At 41.2% G+C, this 25,551-nt stretch overlaps 1 protein-coding gene and 1 long non-coding RNA gene across 6 annotated transcripts in view; one reads left to right on the plus strand and one right to left on the minus strand.

Moving 5' to 3' along the window:
- Positions 1-25,551, plus strand: part of DAB1 (DAB adaptor protein 1) — a 1,311,411-nt gene that overhangs the window by 149,425 nt on the left and 1,136,435 nt on the right. The window lies entirely within an intron of this gene.
- On the minus strand, positions 134-23,609 carry LOC122725759. Its single transcript, XR_006352754.1, has 3 exons — positions 23,500-23,609; positions 1,421-1,562; positions 134-522 (listed from the first exon to the last, which is right to left on the minus strand). It is a non-coding gene; the product is annotated as an uncharacterized LOC122725759 (long non-coding RNA).

Below are 25,551 nucleotides of genomic sequence, written 5' to 3' on the forward strand. Positions count from 1 at the left end.
GAGTCATGTGAAGGGACAACAGTATCTGAAAAAAAATCTGTAAGTTTTAATGGACCATAAGTTCAGCATGAAATCAGCACTATGATACTGCAGTCCCAACCCCAACCCCCCTGAACACTTAGACCTGAACACTTCGAAAACTTCAGGGTGGAGAGCTGGTGGTCCTAACTGTGCTCTGTCCTGCTTCAGGGTCCATCTGAAGTACTCAGACCAGTTCTGTCTCCACATCAACTCCTAATGAAGAAGACATTCCACTTTGGTATAGCTCTGATTGGTGGGTAGTGGAAACTTGCATCTTTTTCTCCTGGTCCTGTCCTCTATAGTCAAAGAACAAATATCATCTGTCCTCTACATTACAGGGCTTTAGTATCCAGAATAGCTGTTTTAATTTCTTCCCTTTCACTATAACAGTCCCCTCCCCACTTTGGTATTTTCTTCTATAGTCTAAACAGGTCCAGTTCCTTCATCTGATCCTCACAGGATTTGGACATCACCATGAATGTTATTCCAAAAATGTGGTAGCTAAAGGAAGAACACACAGAATCAAAATATGATTATTATTGTTTTTGTATATTTATTACAGAGGTAATCTTTATAATGCCTAGGCAGTTGGGGGATGTTTTGCCTCTTGTATGGGTTTATTCATTTGGTCTCATTCTCAGATGGTTACTATGGAGAGAGTATATTATATATACATATATACCCCCCCTCTCCCTCTCCTTCCTTCCCTCCCTTCCTCCCTCTCCCTCCCTCTCCCTACCTCTCCCTCTGTCCCTCCCCCCTCTCTGTTTATATATACCAGAATTGAATATAATATTCTATGTATGGACTGACTAGGGCACAACTCTGACTGTTTTCTCTCTGGTCCTTAGATAATATTCCTATTTTTAATGTTTTATAGTTTAACCTTATCTAAGGTTGTTTCCCTAGGGGATAGGGAGAGAGAAATGCTTAATATAAGGAAATACACGACTTATAGTAGAAATGCATTCATGGAGGGGGGCATTTAGGGGTGGGATTTCTTAGAGAACATCAAATTGCAGCTGTCAGTTAGCCCTAGTATCAAATATGTATAGAGCTAGCCATCCTTTAGGTCAGACCTTCCTGGATGAAGGAGAGACTGCATAGGATTTTTATAGAATCACTGAATCTTAGCACTATTAAGGACCTGTGAGATTGTAGAGTCCAATCTCCTCATTTTTAGATGAGGAATGTGAAACCCAGAGAGAAATGACCTACCCAAGGTCACCTAGTGAAAGGAGATAGACTTTCCAGAAGGGTTGTTTTTTTTCTGCTTTTAGGTCTAAATTGTTGGGAAAACACTGTGGGTGTTTGTTTGCCTTGTAGATTCCCCTTGAATTATCTGTGATTCTCTCCCTGCCATTAACCCCAGTGTAACATCACGAACAGCAGGCATTACCTTGGCAAGGTTACAGGATAAACTTGCTGCTTTTCAGGACATCTGCATCCATTAGAACCTTTAGTCTGAGTCTCTTGGGGATAATCTTTGGAAAACACATCTGTTATCTCTGGTGCTTACCTTGCTGGGATTATTCTTCTGCCTGGGGAGGGGGAAATTGATTAGAATGACTTAAGGTAAAGGTTTTCAAAATTTTGGAAGTCACAGAACCTTTACATCAAAACAAAACAGAATCTTGGGTTAAGTTGTAATCCAGTATTAATATTTGTATAGACATATATGTGCTTATGAACAAATATAGAATAATTGACAGTCCAAGCTGGAATAAACCTTGGCATTCAAATGATGCAATGCAATGTAGTAGAAATCTGTGATCAGAGGACCTATCTGGGGCCAAACAGTGCTTCATTCACTTGCTTTCAGTGTGACCTTGGGAAAATCCCCTTCTTGTCTTCCCTGCCCTTGAGTCTCTTTGTCCTCCATAGGAAAGGAGGTGATTAGACTGATGGCTATCTTGCCCAAGCCCAGTTCTATCAGTATCGCAACTCTTCCCATGAGACAAATGGTCATAAGGTATGGATAACTTTGTTGCCAGAGGTCCATACTAAGGATATGTGTGTTATTAACAACAACTATATTTGTATTATTAATAATAATGCAACTGTTGTAGTCCTGATGTTGGGGCTGACTCCTTGCTGGGGTTTTAATCAGATTTCTCTTGCTCCATGGTGTTCCTAACTACAAACTGAGTAAAAAGAAAAGTCCCCCCTTTTCTACCAATAGGTGGAAACATTTTTACCCTTTCTTAGTTGGTTTTTAATTGCATGCACATGGGAATTAATGTGCTGTTGAGAGGTGAAAATGAGGGTGTCATTTGGAGGGAGAAAGAGATAAATAAATTAGATTCATCAAACATAGAATCTCATAATGATATAAGGCTTCATGCATCAGATATTAGGGCAGACTGGGTAATCTCTCAAGTTTATTTCAACTCTGATAGTCTCATAATAATGAAAAGTAATAGCCATAATGACAATTGTAATAACATCTAGGACCAATCTAGTACCTTAAGGTTTGCAAAGAATTTTACATGGATTTTCTTATTTGATCTTCACAACAACCATGGTTATACCCATTTAGAGATGAAGAAACTGAAGCTGACAGAGATGAAGTTACTTTCTGAGGATCACACAGCTGGTAAGTGTCTGAGGCAAGATTTGAAGTGAGGTCTTCCTGACTCTAGGTCCAGTGTTGGTACCCACTCTACCACCCAGCTGCCTCATAACAGAAATGCATAGTTAGAAGGGACCTTAGAGGTCCATTATAGGGAAAGGAAGAGAAAGGGAAAAAGCATTTATAAACACCTACTATGTGCCAGGCACAGTGATAAGTGCTTTTTACAAATATTATCTAATTGGACCCTCACAACAACCCTGCAAGATAGGTGCCTGTCATTATCTGCATTGTACAGTGGAAGAAACTGAGGTACAAAGAGTTTAAGCAACTTGCTCAGGGTCATATAGCTAGTAAGTATCTGAAGTCAGATTTGAACTCAGGACTTTCTGGTTCCAGGCCAAAGGCCTAACTATTCTGCCACCAGATGTCTCTGCATTTGGTCCAATTCCTAGCCAAATAAAAAGTCCTGTCTTTATAACTGGTTAGCCAATGTCTCCTTGAAGACTTGTAGTGACTTGTATCGTGAGGCTGCCTATTTTATTTCTGGACAATTCTGATTGTTAAGAAGTTATGTTGAATCTACCCATTTGCCCCTGGCTCTGCTCATTGGATACAGGCAGAACAATCCTTTTACAAAACAAACAAAAACCCCTTTTCTTTAATGTCTTCTGTGGCTCTAGTGATTCACTCCATTTCCCCCTCTCTCTTCCAAGTCATGAGCTTCCACAAATAGTTCAGTGCCCAGCATGAAATAGTTTAGATAAGCCAGGGGCCGAGCTCTCATGGAGTTCACCAGTTAGTAGGGGGACCTGACATACACAGTGAACTCTGCTACATAATAAAAAATGATGAATGTCCTCAATAGGTGATAATTCAGATTTCTTTGGCATTCTCATGTTTGCAGAGTGCTTTCTTCACATTAGCCCTGCAAGGTGGGTGGTGTGGGTATTGTTATTCTTATTTTAAAGATAGGGAAATTGAGAAATGAAGTATTTTAGTCACAGTCAGTAACCGTCTGAGAGGATATAAGTCAGGATATTTTGGCTATGTTGTCTGTAACCTGAATAGAACATGAAATCCATCATGGGTGCGAGGGAGTGGTTTGGTGGTGAAGAATCACTTCTAACTAGTAGGACTCTGGAAATATTCAAAGAGAGGGTGGCATTTAATTTGGTCTTGTAAGTATTTTTTTTTTTTTTGGTGAGGGAATTGGGGTTAAGTGAGTTGCCCAGGGTGACACAGCTAGTAAGTGTCAAGGGTCTGAGGCTGGATTTGAACTCTGGTCCTTCTGACTCCAGGGCCGGTGCTCTATCCACTGCGCCACCTAGCTGCCCCTTTTAAGATTTTAATAGACCGTAAAGAGTTGTGGGAGAAGAATAATGTGCCAGGCATCTTGAACAGCATGGACAAAGGCAGGGAGGTAAGAAAACACCAGATATGAAGCAGAATGTCAAGTCATTTACCATCATAGACTCTCAGTTTTGGAAGGAACCCCAGGGGCCATTTAGTCTAACCCATGCTTCACCTAGAGCTTCTTTAAAGCATACCTCACAAGCCCCATCCAACCTCTGCTTGAAACCCTCTAGGATGGAAATTCCCCTACCTTCTACAGTAACCCATTATACTTTTGAACAGCTCCAAATGATAAGTATCACATGGCACAATAGGGAAATAATGTTCTGTGATTAGATTTGTAAAGACCCAGATTCAGATCCCTGGTTGGACACAATCTGGGATCCTGGGCTTCAGGAAACTTCTGTAGGACTTATCTCCTTGGATGTAGGACTTCTGTGATCTGTGTTGTGCAGGAAGTTCTCAAGGTAGAAATTCCCCCTATTGACAGAATCACAGATCTCTAAGGCATGCTGTTTCTATTATCTCAAGACCCTGTCATAGTGCTCCTTTAGAGCAGAGGTCAAGCATGTGGCCTGGGGGAGCAGGCAATAATTGGGAAATGTTTAATCAAGTAAAAGTATAATACAAAAGAGATAAGGAGAATTTGCTGTTTTGTAAGTTAATATTTTGCCCATAGGTATCCTTTCCATTTGAGTTTGACAACATTGCTTTAGAGTATTTATATCCTTCTGTAACAATTGGAATAACGCCACCTGCTGGATACTTACTGTAGAGGAGTTCTGCCCATGAAGGGAAGGTCTTTGAGGGCAAGACCAGGAGTCAGGAAGTGACGCGGGCTAGTGGGAGGAGGAAGGAAGAGACTGGTGCTCAGTCTCGGGCCTTTTCCTGAGGACGCTGGCGGAGAAGGGAGCTAGAAATGTGCTCTCCCTTTAATAGATAGATGAATCTAGGCCTTTCTCTCTCTTTACCAAATTCTTATTCTCCTTAATAAATGCTTAAAAGTCTAACTCTTGCTAAAGCTTATAATTTATTGGCGACCACTCATTAGATATTTTAGACAGTTTAGCTAGAATTTTAGCCCTTAACAGATGGCAACCACGAAGAGGAAAGCTAACCCTCAGTCTTCTGATCTGCTGGTTGGGTAAGAAATTTCCCCTCCCTCTCCTTTTAACTGCTAAGTACTGGCGCACTGGCTGTGTTTTCCTTTAAATTTTTTCAAATGGACCTTTTAAACTCCCTAATTACCCTATTTTTTATTTTAGTCTGTTTAACCAGACAAATGGGAGATAAGATCATGTTAATGCTTTGTTTTTGTGGATTTTCTATTTTTCTTTTTATTTTTGTTAAAAGAGCCAGCAACTTACTCACACAAGGAAATATCTCTCCCTCTCCCAACCATGCTTTTTCAGAGAAACCTGAAGAGATTCCTGCAGCTTTTCCCAGTTCTAACACTAATTGTTGCTCTAATTTTGCATGCCTGGAGGCAATGACCCACCCTCTAGAAGCTTTTAATTCCCTAGCACCTGGAGGCAAAGTGGGGGAAGAGGAATCCAGGCCTGAGTTCAAAATCAAGTCTGATTCAAATTGTGCTGGTCCCTCCCCTCCTCTCCAGACCCCACCCTCTACTCCTCCTATGGCCAAGCCCATTGCTTCCCCTGCCTGGGAAGTCCAGAGATCTGATGCGCATGCTCAACTTTCTCTACCTACATTTGCAGCTTCAGGCTCAGCCCTTCCCCAGCCTGGCTGTGCTTCTGAGACAACCTTAGAAAACCCTTTAAATTCCAGATATGCTCATTTTGTTGATAATTTTGCTAACCTGCTTTTGCCTTTCATTAGTAATCTTATAAAGCATTTGTATGGTGAAAAGACTGACAGACAATATAGAGGGGTTAAAGAAGAAAAACTTAAGCTGAATAAGAATGACAACCATCAACATAGTTCAAGACTCTGCTTCTTTTGCCATGGAAGGGTATATATATTAGAGAAATGTAGAAGTAAGCAGCAAGGTATTGATATGAGTGTTGGGGATTTTAGATATCGGAATCAAAAGTGTTCTGAATTTACTCAGAGTAGTAATAGTATCAGTTCAGAGGTTACATAGGATTTCTATGCTATCACATATACATTTTGAAATTAATGGTATGGGTTTATTTTCATAGAGATTTTCATGCTTTTGAGATTGTGTTTTATATTTAGTTTTTAAAACAAGGAGAATATTTGTAAAAGCTTTTTATAGTCATGCGATCAAGTTTATATTTTGTAATACTCGTTAATATTAAGTTCATGCTCATTTAGATTTCCTTAGTTTGAATTTCATTGTCTTTTATTGTTCCATGTGTATTTTTTTCTATTTATTCATCTCTAATTTTGAAACATTGCAAGATGGTTTTGATTTCATAATACAATGTTAATTCTAGGAGTATTGTGCTCCCATATTCTGAGTTATTTGTTTTTGTTATTTTTCTCAACTGATTATTTGATCAAACTCTTTAAAGCATTTCCCTGGCAAATTGGTTGCCATGGCAAGTGTAAATTGATTCTAGAAGTATTATTTTTGATAAGCATATTCCAAAAAAAAAAAAAAAAGAGGGGAACATTTGTAAAAGTTTTCTTTGGGATTGTGTTGTGCTTTAACTTGTATTTAAATATGTTCAGATTTTTCAAAAAGTAATTGTATACTAAGTTTAAAAAAAAAGGGGTATCATTTGAAATTGTTGCATAATTATATATTGTGTTCTGAGTCAAGATGTATTCACATTTTTTGCAATCATTTATTATCCTCAATTTTTAAATCCATATGAGACTTGGATTATGGGAACTTATCATTTAAGACATTAATTGCCTTTATTCTGAGTTATCAAATGCCAGTTGGCCAAGATGCCATCCAATCACAAGAGGAATACATGCAAGAGCAGACACTGAACTGTCACATGAGGGGAGACATGCATGAAGTCAAGGTATGGCCGAGGGAACGGCTTTTGACAAATGTTGAGGTTGGATTCTCTTGGTTTAATATTTTATTTTATTTTTCCCCACAATATTGTACAGATGGCTGGAAGTATTCATCCCACCCATCTCACTCCTACACCTGGCTTCTATGCTCCCTCCTATATGCCTGATGCCATGGACATCTCAATCCCATGCATCTGATTAAGTCTGACTCAGTTTCCTCCAATATGTTCGGTGGCATGGACATATATTCCATCCACCTATTTTAAGCCTGGCATACTGCATGGACAGTATATATTGCTCAAGTGTGGGAATGCTCATATCCCATCATTTCTCTGTTCTTTTATGGTAACCCCCATAATTATCTCAGATGTCATGATAAATAACAGTGTTGAATTTGGCCTTGACATCTGTTACCAATTATATTAGATTTGTAATTTCTCATAATGGCATGAGGATAATTAGGCAGATGATGCAAAAGGTGATGAAACAAAGATAAAAATTATTTTTAAAAAATTAATATTGCAGCAATTGTCTTCTCAATTACCCTCCAAAAGGGGGGACTATAGTAATATATAATTTTAAAGGATGTTTCAATTTTTGTTTTATTATATGTTTCATGTGTAACAACCAAGATTCTGAATTCCCTTAGACATGTTTTTGAGAACTTTCATTGTTTGATTTGATTATTGACAAAGCTATTTTAAAGTTGTGTTAAGCTCAATTTTGTAGGAAATTTTCCTGGCTGATTACCAGCATCCACACATCAACCCCTGAAAAGACTTCCATTCCATGACTACACCTAGAGGACATCTGAGAAAAGACTTTCAGAGACTTTAAATGAACAGTTTTGATTTGTTGTTTTTTTTCTCTTTCTGTTATAATATACACCATCTGTAACATGTATTCTCTGCAGAGGCCCTCCCTTTGCAGGACTAATGTCAAAGCGTCGGTTCATGAGGACAAAAAAAAATCGCCCCTCTGGACAAAACTTTCCTCTCTTCCTTTTCTATATTGTTGTTCACATATTATTAGTTAGCAATAGTTATTATATTCTTTTTACTGTTCCGTCAAGGAAACATTTTGTTTCTTGAGGAACAACAGGGGGGACTGTAACGATTGGAATAACGCCACCTGCTGGATACTTACTGTAGAGGAGTTCTGCCCATGAAGGGAAGGTCTTTGAGGGCAAGACCAGGAGTCAGGAAGTGACGCGGGCTAGTGGGAGGAGGAAGGAAGAGACTGGTGCTCAGTCTCGGGCCTTTTCCTGAGGACACTGGCGGAGAAGGGAGCTAGAAATGTGCTCTCCCTTTAATAGATAGATGAATCTAGGCCTTTCTCTCTCTTTACCAAATTCTTATTCTCCTTAATAAATGCTTAAAAGTCTAACTCTTGCTAAAGCTTATAATTTATTGGCGACCACTCATTAGATATTTTAGACAGTTTAGCTAGAATTTTAGCCCTTAACACTTCTTAAAATATGTCTCCCCAAACTGGTAATGATGCTCCCTGTATAGTCTGAAAAGGACAGAGATACCAACCTTCTGTGTCTACTATAACCACCCCTCCCACCTTGGTCTATTTCAGACATGCCATTGGCTAGTCATACTTCCCCTCTGTCTTGTATTTGTGACATTCGTCTTTTGAATCCAAGTCTAAAAAACTTATATTTATCCCAATTGCATTTAATTTTTCTAAATTCAGGTCATTCTTCATGCCAATTGAGGTTTGTTTGTTTATTCATTTTTGTTTTTTGTTTTTTTTTGTTTTTTGTTTTTTGCAGGGCAATGAGGGTTAAGTGACTTGCCCAGGGTCACACAGCTAGTAAGTGTCAAGTGTCTGAGGCCGGATTTGAACTCGGTTACTCCTGAATCCAGGGCCGGTGCTTTACCACTGTGCTATCTAGCTGCCCCCTGTTTATTCATTTTTTATTCATCTACTCATTCATTCATTTATCCATCCATCCATGCATCCATCTACTACCATCCATCTATCCATCTTTCTACCAACTATCTTCTTGTGCTTTAGCTATCTCCTCCAACTTTTTATTTTCTTCTATGTATTTAACAAGCATGACTGGATCCAAGTTATTGTTAAAGAACAATATGCCCAGCCAGGAGCTAAAGATAGATCCCTTGGGTCCTCCACTTGAGACTTCCTTCAAATTGAAATTGACCCATGATGCCCACTGTCTGGTTATTCAACCAGTCCTGAATCTTCTTTGGCGCACCCAAATCTATCCAATATCTTGCCACATTGTTTACAGGGAGGGCATGAGAAACTCCATGAAATGTTTGTGGTGGTATACAGTTTGGTCCAGACCTGTGATTCCTTCAGGTTATAGAGTTCCTGGTATGGACCAAACTGTGCAATCAACATGGGGACAATGGTCATAGGTATTTGGGATCCTCACTATGTTGTGAGGATCGAACAAAACCCTGTGTATGTGGCCCTGTTGTGTTGGATCTTCCCACATATTGGCCATTACAGTGATCTTGGTTCATACACTGGATCCCAGGCCTCTGTCACTTACTCTGCCATCATCTACCCCTTCCATTTCAGGCTGACCAAGAAGATCTCTCTAGGATTGTTTCTCAGTTGTTGAACTTGGATAAGGGCACTTCAGACACAGAGAGAGGCATTAGAGGAAGGAAAAAAAGGGCTAAGCACACTTGAACTATCAAAGTCTCAAGTGTTAACACAAGCGTGAGACTCAAGGAGTCTCCCATTGAGACTCCAGAAACAAGGAGTTATAGGGCTCAGGACTTGGCAACTGGTGGCATTTGGGCCCTGGAGGAGGACCAAGTGCCAATTCAGACCTGCCCAACTGAGCCTTGAGAAAGGAGCTGTCTTCTTCAAATTTCTTGAAGACCAATCAATCAAAAGTCAGAAAGCTTTCCTATGTGCCAGGCTCTGTGCCAGGCAAAAACACTCTCCCTGCCTTCGATGGATCACAGTCTAATGGGGAGACAACATGTAAATAAATAGGTATGGTACATACATCAGAATGTTGGAAAGGGGGATGAGAAGGAATTTAGTCTATTCTCCTGGACTCCCCCTCTCATCCCACCCCACTCACAATGGGGCTCCACTCACTGACCTCCTAGGAGCTAAAACAGGATGATAGTTACTAATCTACAGCTGGAGGAGACCCCAGAGGTCAAGTAGGACCTGGCATCATTTTCCAAAAAGTGACTCCAACATAGCATCATGGGAACACAGGGAGAGGAGAAGAGGATATGGAGGATGTAGAGGAGAAAGGAAGACGTGATAGATTGAGAGGTGGAAGGGACCTAGTTTGGGCTCCCCCTTTTATAGGTGAATAAATTGAAGGCAGGAGACAGGAAGTGATCTGGCCATGGTAGCAGTTAGCAGAGCTGCTGGGTCATAATCCTCAGACGCTCTTCTTTTCTATGTTAGAATTAGAGTAGACAGTCACTTACTCAAGTGCCCTCTCTCCCTTTGTCCTGTCATCTTCCTTTTCTTCTTTTTCAATTCTCCTCTCTTTTCCTTCAATCCTCTTTTCCATCCCCCCCAATCCTTTCCCTTCCCTCCCCTCCCGGTGTGAATGGGAAAATCATTTGACTGCCTTGGGACTCAGTTTCCTTACAGGTGGTGTGGTGCATAGAGTAGAGGGTCTGGAGTCAGGAAGACTCATCTTCCTGAGTTCAAATTCAGCCTCAGACACTTACTATTTGGACAATGCTGGGAAAGTCACTTCACCCTGTTTATCTCAGTTCCTTATTTGTAAAATGAGTTGGAGAAGGATATTGTATGCCACTTCAAGATTTTTGCCAAGAAAACCGCAAAATGGAGTTACAAAAAGTCAAACACAACTGAAATGACTCAGCACTGACAACAATAAATAACAAAAAGAGAAATTTGTTTTTTGATTTTTAAGGCAATTAGGAGCCACTGGGATTTCTTGAGCAGGGAAGTGATATTGTCAGACTTGTACTTGAGCACGTCATTTTGGAAACTGACTTTGGGAAGGGTGTGCCATTAGGAGACTATTATAATAATTCAGGCAAGGAATGCTGAAGGCCTGAGCTATGGATGCATTAGTGGAGAGAAGGGGATAGATTTGAGAGATGAATTTGACAAGACTTGAAAATTAATGGGCAATGGGGGATTGAACAAGACAGAAACATTGAGGGTTACTTCAAAGTTGGCAACCTAGATGATTGGAAAGATGGTGACTTTCTTGACAAAAATAAGATTAGTAGTAATGGTGGACTTGGGGAGGAGAGAAGGTAGAAATAATTATTTCTGTTTGGATATGTTAAATTTGAAATACCTATGGGATAGGGGACAGCTAGGTGGAACAATGGATAAAACACTGGCCCTGGATTCAGGAGGAACTGAGTTCAAATCTGGCCTCAGACACTTGACACTTACTAGTTGTGTGACCCTGGGCAAGTCACTTAACCCTCATTACCCTGCCCCCCCCCCCAAAACCAAAAAAAAGCCTATGGGACAACCAGAGTGTTTGCGATGGCCAGCAGGGAGTTGGAATTGTAGGCCTGGAGTTCAGGGGACTGTATGCAAAGATATCCTAGTGATTTGCTTTGAGTTGATAAGAGAATCCAACTGGGGTGATGAGCTTACCAGGAAAACAAAGGGGACCCAGGATTGAACCCTGGGGTGGAGGTGGGGGAGAGAGACTCCCAAACAAAAGGGAGCAGAGCAAGGATGGTGTAGCTCTGTGAGACCTTGCCAAGTCATGACCCCTTTCAGAGCCTACTTTATCTCAGTAAAATGAGCAATTTGGATCAGATGACCACTGAAGCCTCTTGAAGCTCGAAATAAATGCTTTGAGGTGACATGTTTAGTCTCCTGAGTATGAGAGCCTGAATTTAGTCATAAACTTCCTGACCTGCTTCTTCGTACTTGTCTTACCTTGGAGAAGTCATACCTCTACTTTAGGCCTCAGTTTCCCCTTCTTTCAAATGAGAAGATTTAACTAAATAGACTTGAAAGCCAGGCATAGTTCTAAATCTTACACGGATCCAAATCCCCCTTTAGAGTCTTCAAAGGATCTGAACTTGTTGAAAAGACATTCTCTTGTTCATTTTCCCCACGTAATTATAATGGGATGGAAAGACTTTTTTCAGAAAGAGAAATGAAGGCACAAAAGTTATTATTAAAGCCAACTTGTATGTAACTGGTGTTTGAACATGTATACTGCACTGCCCTCCCCATGAGGTGGGGAAACAGATAGCAATATGATAATGGGTGGAGAACTTAATTTGCAGCTAGGAGCACTTGGATTCAAATCCTCCATCAGGCATTTACAAACCATATGGCCTTGGAAAAGGCTTTTAAACTCTTTGAATTTCAATTTCTTCATCTGTAAAATGGGGGTAATAACCCCACACCACAGAGTTGTTATAAGTATCCAATGACATAATGGCTATAAAAGGTTTCGCAACCCTTACAAAGCGCCTTAGAAAGGATAGTTATTATTATTTGATAATATAAGGATACTCAATCCCATTTTAAAGATCACAATGTCAAGTGTCAGGGCAGGGATTCAGTCTCAAGTTTTTCTGATGTTAGTGACCTATACTCTCTCCATTAGCCCAAGGCTAATCAGAATCACACAGAACACCTTGGAGTCACGAATAAAATCCTTTATTTTCAGGCATCTCTTCTCCTGGCCCAGGTAGCAGCAAAACTCACATCTTAGTTCCCCCATGCAATTTACAATGCTCCTACCTGTGGTATTATAAACATCCCCAGGCCTGCCACTGCTGCTGTTTGGCTTGTAAGGGAAGTTTCAGATTGGCATCAAGTTTGCTGCTGTGAAGTTGGAAGCCAACAGACTCGAGGCTGTGAGCAGCCATCTGTTTCTGGAATGGATATTGTTGTCTGCTGGTACTCTCCCCAGCCTCCCTCCCCCTGCAAATGTTATTTTCCACTAAATATCTCAGATATATCTCTACTCACCCCCACTCCCACCCTGCTCCCCACATAGTGGGAATCTTGGCATTCTTATCATCTCTCCTTCTTTTTGAATACAAGCCAGAAACTTTGGGAGGAAAAGAGATGAGGCCACACTACAAGCCTAGATGCTCAGTGGGTGTGGAGACCACCTTTTCCCAGGCTGATATCTCTGCTTTGTGATCTGGAACTAGACCAGGGCAGTATGATATGGGGGGAGATTATTGACTGGTGTCAGAGGTGCAGACTTTCAGTTCCACCTCTGATACTTGACACGTATGTGACTTTGGTCAAGTCCACTATGAATCCTCTCTTCATCTAAGCTTTCATCTGTAAAATGAGGCAAGTGCACTTGGTTCCCTTTGAAATCCCTTTAGCTTTAGAGCTATGATTCTTTAGCCAAATTATGGCTGTTTCTGGTATTTTCCACAAATCTGGACTAAAAGACTGGTCACAAAATGGCAGTGAATATTTTCTGGTCCCTGGAGAGCTCACTATCAATGGAATAAAACTTCTTAGGGAGTGAGTTCCCTATTCTTGAAAGAATTGAGGAGAGAATAATCAAATCTTACAGTAGGGAGGGGAAAAGTACAATATTTGGAGTCTGAGAACATCCAGTTGTTGAAAGTCCTTCATAAATGAATTACCCAGATCTTAACACAGTATTTGAGATGTGGTCTGGCCAGTGCAGAGAACACAAGTAACTGCTTCCCTGGTGATAGACACTATGTCTCTCAATGCCAACTAAGATTGCATTCATTTTGCTGCCTGCCTGCTGTTTTCCTACCCCACTGTTGCTTCCCCAAAATTCATCTTGATCATTGGATAATGCTGTTGAATCCATCCAGTTCACCATTCTTGCCATAACATACTACCTTGGCTGAAAATAATGACAGTAATAACAATTATGATGGTGGAGACTAGAGCTGTGACTTCATTGGTATAAGGAACTCCCAAGTGAGGGAAATCCCTCTAACAATGCACGTCATCATCTTCTCTGCAACTTAAAGTGTTTGAAAATTGCCTAGAGACTTATGTGGGGTCAGACTGGCAATAAGTATCAGAAATAAGACTTGAACTCAGGTCTTCCTTGCTCTGACTGGCTCTCTGTCCATTACTTCACCCTTCCTGCCTTAATGTAAACAATGATCCACAAGTTTACAGCTTTGAGATTGACTGAGCAAAGCGTGATTAGAGAAGTTTCACACATTGTCATATGCAAGATGAGGAAATTGTAGATTTAGAGCTGAAAGGGATGTCTGTGGCCATCTAGTGTGCTGTATGACCCCCTTGTTTTATAGATGGAGTGTTATGTAGCTTGCTAAGATCCTCCAAGGAGCAAGTGTCAGAAGTGTGACTTGAACCTGGCTCCTCTGATTACAAAGGCATCTCTCTCCATTGTACCCCACTGCTGTCTCCTGATCCTGGTGGACAAGTCAGCTTTTAGCAATAATTCCCTTCTTGTGTTTGGACTCCCCAGAGCACTAATGCTACCACATTGCTCTGGGTTTCCATGTCAAATGTCTTCCTAATACATCAGAACAAAATCAGCTAACAAGCATTTATTAAGCGCTTACTATGTGTGAGACGTTAAAAACCCTCCCTGTCTTTGCAATCCCCCAAGCTTTGATTCAGAAAGAAACATTAGAAAAGTGGAAAGAGCTTTGGGTTTGGGAGACTTTAGTTGAAACATTGTCTCCTATACTTATGGCACTACCTAGAGTACCCTGGGTAAGGCACAGGACCTTTTTCAGGCTCAATTTCTTCATGTAAGAAATAGGATTATTGAGGGAAAAAAAGCCTTGTTAAAGCAGAATGGAATAGTGGATAGAAACCTGGACTTGTAATCAGTAAGACCTGGGGTTGAATTCTGTCTCATATCCTTACTAATTGTGGGACTCCAAGACAACTGCTACTTCGAATGTCTTTCTTAGTCCCCTCACATGTAAAATTATGGAGTTGGGCTTGATGGTTCCTTCTCTCTGTAAATATAGAATACTTTTAATTTCAAAGTGGTGTAGGCATGTTAATCATTCTGGGAAGACTGGTGAGTGATCCTTGCAATATCAGCCCTTACGAAGAGCTTAGATGGAACTTTGCTGCAGGAAGACCTTCTTGTCAAACTCTCCTCTGGAAGGAAGTTGGTTACCTGAGCTATGGGTGCTTACCCTCCTGCTTCCATTGACCCCAATCTTTTCCAAGTATGCTTTAGCTGACAATGCCCTCTACTTGAAGACCTGTATTAGGGGATGCCTTTGTGACTATGGACTTTTATAAACAAGATGTAGATTATTGGGATGCTGAGAATTTCTCTGAAAGCCCTTGAAATAGGTAGGTGTAACTTTTGTGAAAGAATCTCATGAATAATTATATTCTTCATCATATAGCCTCTGCTGAGGTATCATGCCTTCCATTCAGACTGGGCTGGCCCCCTGAGTGGGTATAGGGGAAGGAGTGCTGAGCATGGGGTCCCAAGATCTGGGATGGACACTTACTACCTGCTTTGGAGAACATAAACCTTTCATGCCTGGGGTTCCTCATTGTGCTGATTTGTGCTTGGCTCCTGACCACATCTAGGTCCAGGATTGAACTATGATTCACTTCATTGCTTAAGCTTCTTACCATTTTCCCAACTCTCTTGCCTCATAGCTTCCGGAAAGAAAGTCTCTCCATCTACTGACCTATGGCAATACTCTCCATTCTGGGAAGTTTCCAAGACAATATATTCCTCTTTGGCAACCACTCCTCTATAGGAGTTGTTTCCCCCTTAGAATCTAAGCTTCTTGAAGGCAGGGACAGACAGTTTAACAGAACTTAGTGTAGTGTTTGGCACATAGTAAATGTTTAGTAAATACCTTCCCACTTTTGTTTGTTCATTCAGTCATTCATTCGCTCATTCATTCATTCAATAAACATTTACCAAACACCTACTATGTGCCAGGCATTGTACTAAGTGCTAGGGACATAAAGAAAGGTAAAAGGTGGTCTCTGCTTTCACAGAACTTATAATCCAATGGGGAAGATAACATCTAATGTTTTCTAGTTATAGGTAGGATAAATCATTCATTCATTCATTCTCCATTCCAGCTGTGAATCTTGGGATCCTCTGATCCTTTGCAGCTATTTGGGGTCTTGTGGTCTTGATCCCAAAGTACTGGGAGAAATTTATGAGGAATGAGAGGATCTCCCTCTACTCATTCCTCCTTCATTGTGTGTCCTGGCAGATTTCCAGTCTCAGTAATTATATTTTGCCTCCCCATCGTTCAGCAGCCGTTTTAATTTGATACACTTTTTTCGCTCTACTTCTTGCCTCCAACAGCCTGTGTGGGCTGCTGACCTGCTCCATATTTAATGCCAGGGTCGAAGGTATAGCTCTGTTGGGGAAGGAACGAATATGTTGGTGCCTTGGACTGGATGTTTTTAAATCCTGAAGGGACCCCACTCAGGGTTCTTGTGACATTTGAGTGAGATCATGTATATAAAGCATTTAGCAAATATTTAATCACTGGAGAAATATGACCCATTATTCCAGGTGAGAGCTAAAGAGCACATAAACTCAGGTTCACCTAGGGAATGGAAAAGAGGAGATTGCTAGCTAGGTGAGAGAGGACAGAGGGAGGAACAATGGGGTTCTCCAACTGATCAGATGTAGAATATTGGCAAGAGAGAATCAAAGTATTGCAAGATTCCTGCTGCCCTCACAAGTCAACACTATGCCTGGAGTACTCAATGCTAGGAGATTGGGTTTTGTTTTCCCATTCAGGCCTGTCCCCAGCCATGCTAACACATATACTGTGCACTCATATGGTGTTTGCCTCTTTTTGCAGCATTTCCTCATATATTATCTCACTTCATGGAAAACATGCTAGTAGGTAGATCTGGGCAGGTGTTTGTGAGTGTCTAGATTAAGGATTCTTAACTTTCTTGTGTGTGAAACCTATGGTGCCCTTCTCAGAATAATCATTTTAAATTCATAGAATTAAAAAGAAAAGCAGAGGTTAGTGAAAATGAAGATGGGATTTTTTAAAAAAAGTTTATGTTCATACTTGAAATCTATCCATGGTCTTGAAGGAGCGCCTAAAGTTAGGAAGGAGACCAGGTCCAAACAAACACTCAGCTGCTTCAGGATTCCCAAAAGCCTTTTGGTTCCAACCTTGGAAAGGTAATGATAACCATTTGTTTGGTTTAGACCACTCCTTATAACTTATTCCAATTCATTCACTTGATGATCATCCAAATTGGTCTTTTTGCTGTTTCTAACACAACAATTCATCTGAGCTTTACTTTCTTCATCAATAAAATGGGGGTCATGAGTCTCAGACAATCTACTTATAGGTTTTTCCTCTGGAAACTTTTGGGAGCTATAGAAACATGAGTTGTTATCATAGAGAAGGAGCTTGGTGGGGCAACTAGAAGTCCAGGCTGTACTCTGTGCCTGGAAAGCATTCCTTTCCTGCCTCTGTTCCTTAGAATCCTTTGTAGTCTATTTTTTTAGTCAGGTGACTATTCATGACTCCATTTGGGATTTTCTTGGCAAAGAAACTGGAGTGGTTTACCATTTCCTCCTCCAGCTCCTTTTACAGATGAGGAAACTGAGTCCAACAGTATTGACTTACCCAGGGTCACTCAGCTAGTAAGTGTCTGAGTTTGGATTTGAACTAAAGTCTTCCTGATTCCAGTCCTGATACTTTATCCACTGCACCTGCCCCTCTTAGAATGTTAACTTTCCTTCAAAGCTTAGCTTGATTTTCACTTTCTTATAGCATGTTAAATGCTTTACAAACCTAAAAGTACAATAAAAGTATAGTTGTTATCCAGGTGTTAGTGCTGTTCCTTCTTCACCAACTTATATTCATGCATTTATGCTGTATATATTTTATATCTGCTTATCTTTGGATAAGAGCAGCTAGGTGGCATAATGGATAGAATTCTAGACCCAGAGTCATGGAGATTCATCTTCCTGAGTTCAAAACTGGCTTCAGATATGTACTAGCTTGAGTGACTCTGGGTAAGTCCTTTAGCCCTATTTGCCAGTTTTCTCAACTATAAAATGAGCTGGAGAAGGAAATGACAAACTACTTTAGTGTCTTTGCCAAGAAAACCCCAAGTGGGGTCACAAAGAGCCATAATGACTGAAATGACTGAACAACAGAATCTGTGGACATGTGATTTTTGCCAGTAGAATACAAGCTCTTTGAAGACAGGGACCATGTTAGTTTTGCCTTCATATCAACAATACATAGCACAGTGCCTGACAACTAGTAGTCCTTAATAAATACTTGTTGATTGATTCATGTGTATAGGAAACTCCCAGCATGTCACCATCTTCCACCAAGATGGCCAGACAATTCATCTGTCCCTCAGTTATAAGATAATTGTCTGGGGCACCAACAGGTTAAGTGACTTTAACTTGGCCAAACAACTCAACCAGTTTGTTCTGGAGGCGGTACTTGGAGGCAAGTAATCTTTACCCCAAACCTGGACTTCTAGTTGCCCCACCAAGCTCCTTCTCTGACTATGATAACAACTCATGTTTCTATAGCTCGCAAAAGTTTCCAGAGGAAAAACCTATAAGTAGATTGTCTGAGACTCATGACCCCCATTTTATTGATGAAGAAAGTAAAGCTCAGAGATCATGAGGTATAATGTATTGAATCATAGATTTAGAACTAAAAGCAGCCTTAGAAGCCACCAAATGCAGTTCCCTCATTTTATACATGATAAAGTGATCCTCAGAAAGGGTTAAATGACTTATCTGATGTCAGCAGTGAGGTGGTACGGTAGAAAGAGTGCTGGACTTAGAGACAGGGACATCTACATATAAATCCTGACTCAGACATGCACTAGCTGTGTGGCCTTGGACAAATGGTAGCCTTCTCTCAGCCTCAGCTTTCTCATCTGTAAAATGGGGAAGTTAATATCACCTACTTCATAGGCTTATAATGAAGATCAAATGATGTAATGCATGTAAAGTACTTTACAAATCTTAAAGTGCTATATAAATTCTATCATCATCTCCATCATCATGTTTTTCTTATTACTGTCATCACCTAGGCAGTAAATATTGAGACTAGGATCTGAATCCGGGTCCTCTAAATGTAGCACTCTTTCCACTCTACTGTGCTGCCTACCAAAATGGGGCAGTCAGAAGACTCAGAGTCATTTAGCCTCTGCTTACCATTTCCTCCTCAGGAATGCTTCTTCTTCTGGTAGAGGGTAGACCAGATGGCCTATGAGTTCCACTGTAATGCCAACATCCTGGGCTTCTTTGGTTCTAATTAGCAATCATGCTACTTGTGTGAGGTCTAGAACACAGGTCCTCTAACTTCAGATCCAGTACAAATATTTCCCAGGTAGACTGGACCCTTGTCATAGCACCATAGACTCCCAGGCTAGAAATGAATCTCAGACATCATTGTGTCTGGTTCCCACCTGAAGTGTGAATTTGGTTTCCATCCTTCCCTTTCACTGCATCCCTCCTGTTCCCTGTAGCCCCTGCCATAAGCCAAGTCCCAGATCCATTTCAGAGATGACAGATTGTCATATAATTAGGACAGTGAGGCTCTGAAATTGTGTCAATTCACTGATGGCTCAGTCCCCCAGCACCTGACCCAGTACTAAGCTAGAAACTTGTTACACTTCATCTTGATTTCCCCATGAGTGTTGGTTCTCTTAATGGGCTCCGAGGCAGAGCAGAAACATGTCTCTTGGGAGATGCCCTGAACATCTGACTCTTGGGGAAGACAGTTTTTAGTTGCCATCTCTTTGCTGTGGCTTTTGACGATGCCTAGGTGTTTCTGGCTGAGAAAATAGTCAGTGAAGCATCCCGCTTGTTCCACGTTTCCCTCATCGTTAGTTGTGTTTGTCTTGGTTTGATTTTTGAACAGGCCCATGATTTCATTGGCATAGGGAGCTCTGGGTAAGGAGCTGCCTCAACTAATGCAGGTCGGCATGTTTTCTTCAACATTTATTCAGGAGAGTCGCTTGGGCCACTCAGAGGTCAAATGTCCTGCTCAGTATCACATAGACAATAGGCCTCAGAGACAGAAATTGAGACTATGTATTCCAGAGTTGGAGACCACTTCTGTATCCTCTAGGCCACATTTCCTCTCAGCAATTAATTCTCCATTTTCCTCCACTACTTTCTTTTTTTTTTTTTTTTTTTTTAGTGAGGCACTTGATTGGGGTTAAGCACCTTGCCTAGGGTCACACAGCTAGTAAGTATAAAGTGTCTGAGGCTGGATTTGAACTCAGGTACTCCTGAATCCCAGGCCCGTGCTCTATCCACTGCACCATCTAGCTGCCCTGCCCCACTACTTTTTAAAAAGTATTTTGTATTTATCTGTGTATATATAATTTCTGTAGATGAAATGTAAAGTCCTTGAGAGCAAGGATTATTAGAATTTCTCTTTTTTATTTCTAGAGCCTGGTGGAATACATGGCACATAGTAGGATAGGGTCAAGACTTGTGATTTCATTGGTGCAGGTAACTCTAAGATGAGGAAATTCCCTCTACAATGTAGGTCATACCTTTTCTCCAACTTACGGTCTTAGAAATTTGCCTAGAATGCCTTGAGGTTAAGTGACTTGTTCTGGGTCACACAGACAATATGGATCAGAAGCTATGAACTCTCTGAATTGAACTGAATTGGGTTAAACTGTCATAGATACCTCATGGTACTAGCCAAGCACTGGTCCTTCCATCTCCTAGTCTGATACATTTCTATCACACCCCTCACCTGAATATGTAACATTCCCCCACGTAGCCTCACTAATGCCTTCTTTTGATGCTTCATTGGGGGCGATAACCCTGGAATATCAGAGATGATGTCAACAGAGCATAAGCTCTGACAGGTCCTGCACATCGGGAAGTCTTTTGGAATTGGCTCTGTGGCAGACCAGACTGTACTGTCTCTCTGTTCTTTGAGGGCCTGGCCTAGCCAAGTTCAGAAAGGATCACCATGAGGGTGGACAGAGGGGGATGGAATTTGTGGCCACAGCACTTGTCAATTACTGGTGCTCTGTGTCTGTGGAAGTGGAGGGGGTGCCCATACTCAGGAAAGCACAGGCTTAATGATGGTAGACTTGTCAGTCCCAGTGCCAAGAGATTGTAACCTCCTTCAGGGCAAGGACTGATTCATACTGGTTCATTCATTTATTCTCATATTCTCTCTCTCTCTCTCTCACTCTGTGTGTGTGTGTGTGTGTGTGTGTAGGGAATCAGAGATCCAGGTTTGGAAAGGACCTGAGAAATCATCTAGTTTAATCCCCTTATTTAAGAAAAAACAAACAGCAAATCCCATTATCCATGTCTTTTCTTTCTAAATCTCATTCATTTCCCCCATTATATTCCCCTCTTCTCCATCCTGGAGAGCTATCCTTTGTGCAATAGGGGATCAGGATCATACCTATGCTTTCATAGGGAACTCCTTTTGCCAAAGCAGGTTGATGCCTTCTCTGTGACTTCTCTTCTTAGAGAGTTGCTTAGAATATGGAGAAGTTAAGTAACTTGCCCAGGGTCCCAATGCCAGAAGGAATGAGAGGTGGGGCTCAAATCTATTTCTTCCTGGATCTGAGATCAGCTTTCTTTCCAATACTCTGTGCTTCTTCTCAGCCCTTTTAACTAAACAGAAAATAACACATGGGGAAAAACAGTTTAACAAAACTAATGAATGTGAGTCCAGTTCAACAATCTATGCAGTGTCCCTACTCTTATAGACTCTGCCTCTGCAAAGAAGTGGGGAGGGGCATTGCCAATACCCTCATAGTACACAGTCCTAGGAGGTGAAATGGTTTTTAGGTGGTCACATAGCTCGTAAACATGAGAGCTGGACTTTGAACTCAGGTCCTCTGCCTCCAAAGCCAGTGTTCTTTCCCCTGGACCATGTTTTCTCCTGTTGTTGTTGTTGTTGTTGTTGTTGTTGTTGTTGTTGTTGTTGTTGTTGTTTCATCCTGTTGTCCTCCAGTCCAAGCCCAGGACAATGGAGGTAGTAGAGCCTTAACAATATATGTGGAAGGGAATTGAACTCTCCCTGTGCCAGAGAGCGTAGCTCTCATGTGGTTAAAGCAAGGGGGTCTTCCAAGCCAATGAGTTTCCTTTTTTTGTTGTTGGCTGACTCACAAAAGGATCTCAGACAGATGCTGCCATCTTGCTCTTCAGTAAAGTCTCTCAGCAGCCAGAGCAATTACATAAAAGGCAGTGTTTCAAAGGGACCTATGTGTACCCCTTCACAAAATCCTTCTTTTTCTTTGACAACTAAGCAGGAGCTAAGAGGGAAAAGGGCCCTTGAAAGCTCTCTCTCCTTTCATAGTTGAAAGCACAATGGGCAGGTGCTGTGGTCAGTTCTAAGCATCTGAGTGGGAAGACAAGCAGTCAAAACCAACACTTGAGACCTAATTTGTACAACCCTATAACCCTGAATGCTGATTAGGGAATTGAAAGAAGGCTTATCTATGTGACTTGGAGCACATCAGTTAGCCTCTTTGCTCCTCCTTTTCCTCATCTGCAAAATGAAGGAGTTGGAGAATATAATCTCTAAGGTCCCCGTACATTCCTAGCATTTTGTGTTCTAGGTAGCAACATTTTATGTTCTAAGAGTACTTCTAGATCAAATATTCTGTAGTCTGTGCTGAACTTTAGCACAGGAAAAAATGCTGTAGTGTTAGTTCTGTTCTAATGCTGAAGCTGTTGCCAATTCATGCAGGTACTTTATCTGCACATATATTGCATATCCACCTGGTTGACCTTGGTTATCTTGCCATCTGCACTGCTACTGATCCCATCTCCTTTCCCCAGCTATAATTCTATCCCCTGAATTGAAACTCCAGAAACGGTGCTCCCTCACCTTCCCCATCCCTGCCTAATAGATATAATTCACTTAATTTTTATCAGAGTCTGGTGTTCATAAAATTTTTAGGCAGTTATGTGGCACAGTAGATAGTGTGTTGGACTTGGAGTAAAAAAAAAATCAAATTCAAATCCTGTCTCAAACATTTACTAGCCATGTTATTCTGGATGAGTCACTTAATCTCTTTCAGGCTCACTTTCCTCATCCACAAAATGGATTAACTAATGGCACCTCCCTTATATGGCTGTTGTGAAGCTCAAATGAAATAACATGTAGGCTTTGCAAACCTTAAGATTTGTAAGAGGTGTATGCTAAAAGTGTTCCTCAGTTTCCTCTTCTGAAAAATGTGCTAATGTGTGAGTCATTGCACTCGTGTTTTGAATACAAAGATGTACACGCAAACTTTCCTGATCTCCCATTATGCTCTTGCCCTCCCAAGTACAGTGCATTTATTTTGCATATGCTTATATATGTGCATGAATGAATACATAAATGAAAAGTACTTGGCTATGTGCCAAACACTGTTCTGAGTGCTCTGGATACACATATGAAAGCAAAGATAGGGAGAGGAGACAACACGCATGGGGAGTTGGTAGCTGGGAAGTTACAGGGATGGGGAGCAGGACTCTGGGAGAGTAGGTTGTCATGCTCTTCACAGGAATGGCAGCAGAAGTGATTGATCATGGTTCTAGAACTGGAGGAAGAGTGGGAGGAGAAAAGTACATGTATGGTAGCAAGGCGGTTGGCCAAGCTGTTGAAATGATTACTGGGGAGGGGAGGATGAAGTGAAGTGAAACATATTTGTACCTTTTCTGAAATCATGGTCCAGTTAAAGCAGCCACAGCTGTGTTTCTGGAGATGAAAGCGTTCAAACTTCTGGGCCATGGTCTCTGGTCCAGGTGATGGTAGATGCCTGGAGAACAGGGAGGGACATGGGTTATCTCCCTCAGTGGAATGTAAGCTCCTTTTTACTCATTGTCTTTGTGTCACCCCCACTGCCTAGTACTGTGCCTGGCACATGGAGTAGGTGCTTACAAAATCCCAATTAATTAGCAAAAAAAAAATGCCATTCTCAAGGATATTATAATATACTAAGTGGGCAAAACATGTACACCGATGGGTTGGAACGAAGGGAATCTGAAGGTGATCCAGAAGAGGGGACCAGCCCCAGCTCCTTCTTCATTTTGTTCGCAGCATAGATGTCTCCATAGAGCCTCCCTTTCTCAGGTGAAGATACTGAAGGTCTGGAAAAGTGATGTGATTTGGCCTTTGTCACATAGGGTGTCAGGGACAGACTTGGGACTCAAACATAGGCAGTGTGGTGGAATGGAAAGAATGCTGGCTTTGAATTCAGAGGTCCTGAGTTCAAAACCTGACCCAGCTGCTTAGTACCTTGGGTGTGACCCTGGACAAATGACAATTTCTTTGTGCTTTAGTTTCCTCTTCTATGAAATTGAGGGTGGGGATGGTTTGAACCACTTGACCTTTGAGCTCCCTTTGACCTTTAAATCTGTGATCTCGTAATTCTATGTCCCTAGACCAAATCTTGGCTCTTCTTCCTATTACCTGTGTGACCTTAGGTCATTTACCACCTCTGGGCCTCAGTTTCCAATCTGTAAAATGAGATCTGATATCCCCTAAGGTCCCTTTCAGCTCTAAATCTATAATCTCATGTCCCATTGAAGAAAGATGATCTTTCCGCTCAAGAACATTGCTCCTTGACCTTACCAAAGAGTCCCATAGGGACTTGCACCCCAGGCATTTGGAGAAAGCACTGGTTAGTCTCTGTTGTCTGCTTCTGGCACGTGGCAGACTCCAAATAGTTACCATTTTTATACATCCTTTGGACAGCTTGTTGGTTGTGTGTTCATTAAGGACTGAGTAATCGTCCCCAGTACACAACATGGCAGTTTACAAATTGCATGCACAATGGGACACCTGCTCCCATCTCTTTCATCCTGGCTCCATTTTTGCTGACTTGTTGGCTACTGTCATGCTGGGTCTCTGATCCATAGTCTTCTGGGATGACTGAGAGCTCAAGGTACTGAGGGAAGAGAGTGTTGGGACTCCAGGAAGAAAGAATGGGCTAGATAAAAGAATGTTGGTCTCTATATCATGACACTGGGGTTTAGTCCTGAATCTGCTGCTATCCAGGGAGGCAGCTTAACATGTTGAAAATAGTCCCCAAAGTGAAGTCAGGAGATGTCAGTTCAAATCGCATTGCTAGTAAACGATGAATGTGAGGAATTCAGAAAAACTTGGAATACTTCATACAGACTGACACAGAGTGAAATCAGTAGAAGTAGGAGAACCACACAAATGATGACTACACTAATGGAAACAAAAAAGACCATTAAAAGGAAGGCTGAACAATTACAATAGCTAATTATGGTCCTGGAGAACAGGTAATGAAAACCACATTCCTCTTCTCAGCAGAGGTGAAGGATTAAGCATAATGATGTTGGATGGGAGGTTAGATTCAGGTCACTGTGCTGGGTATGTCCACTTAATTATTTTTCTTTGTTGTAAAGAAGAATTCAATGGTAAGGATGTGGTGGGTGACTGAAGGTATATCCAAAAATAACAATGATGTAAATGCAAAGGACATCAATGAAACTTTTAAAGAAAAAAAATCATATGAACAGGAAGGAAACCATGCATTTATTAAATATCTACTCTGTGCCAGGCACAGTGTTAAGCTTTGTACAAATATTATATCATCTGATCCTTGAACTAGTCCTGGGAGGTAGATGCTGTTATCTTCATTTCACAGTTGAGGAAACTGAGGCAGATGGCAGTTAAGTAATTTGTTCAGGGTAATACAGCTAGTAAGTGTCTAGGTCAGGTTTGATCTCATAT

The sequence above is a fragment of the Dromiciops gliroides genome, chromosome 4 (genome assembly GCF_019393635.1).
Source record: "Dromiciops gliroides isolate mDroGli1 chromosome 4, mDroGli1.pri, whole genome shotgun sequence".
NCBI classification, from domain to species: domain Eukaryota; kingdom Metazoa; phylum Chordata; class Mammalia; order Microbiotheria; family Microbiotheriidae; genus Dromiciops; species Dromiciops gliroides.